This window comes from Penaeus monodon, chromosome 15, assembly GCF_015228065.2.
Source record: "Penaeus monodon isolate SGIC_2016 chromosome 15, NSTDA_Pmon_1, whole genome shotgun sequence".
Classification (NCBI taxonomy): Eukaryota; Metazoa; Arthropoda; class Malacostraca; order Decapoda; family Penaeidae; genus Penaeus; species Penaeus monodon.
Window position 1 is genome coordinate 19,598,390 of NC_051400.1, and position 509 is coordinate 19,598,898.

Genomic DNA, 509 nt, shown 5'->3' on the forward strand with positions numbered 1-509 from the left:
TTGGGGTATACACTCCAAGAAATCCAAGAAAAGCAAGAACTCTTTCAAGTATATCTAAAGTATGCTTGCAGCTGTTAAAATCAATCTATACAGAATACACTCTCACATATACGGTACTTTTGCTTGTAATGTGATTTTTGGAGTAATATTTTTAAAAATTATATAGGATGATATCACTCAAGTCTTCAAACAACAATGTATAATATCTGTACTACCAGTCACTTACCAACTTTGAAGACTTCCAAAATGTCAGAGCATTTGGACAGTTTTGACAACAGACTTTGGCAAAGCTTAATTCTTGCATTTATTTTGAACTTCATTTAACCAAGAAAATCACAGGAATCAGATTCAGAGTCAAGGAAAATGTCCAACAAAAGAGAAAGATCTTCACTCATAGTCACAAAGGAAAGCGTGTGGCAGCAAAAGGAAGTTTTCTCTGAAAGTTATTAGAATTGGTACTGTTCTCAAGTTAAAGTTTGCTCTTCTGTGACCACCAAAGAAAAGGCCAA

The 509-nt window shown here is 34.0% G+C and overlaps 1 protein-coding gene across 1 annotated transcript in view; it reads right to left on the reverse strand.

Moving 5' to 3' along the window:
* Positions 1-509, reverse strand: part of LOC119581804 (protein polybromo-1-like) — a gene marked incomplete in the record, with an annotated part of 66,711 nt that overhangs the window by 26,337 nt on the left and 39,865 nt on the right.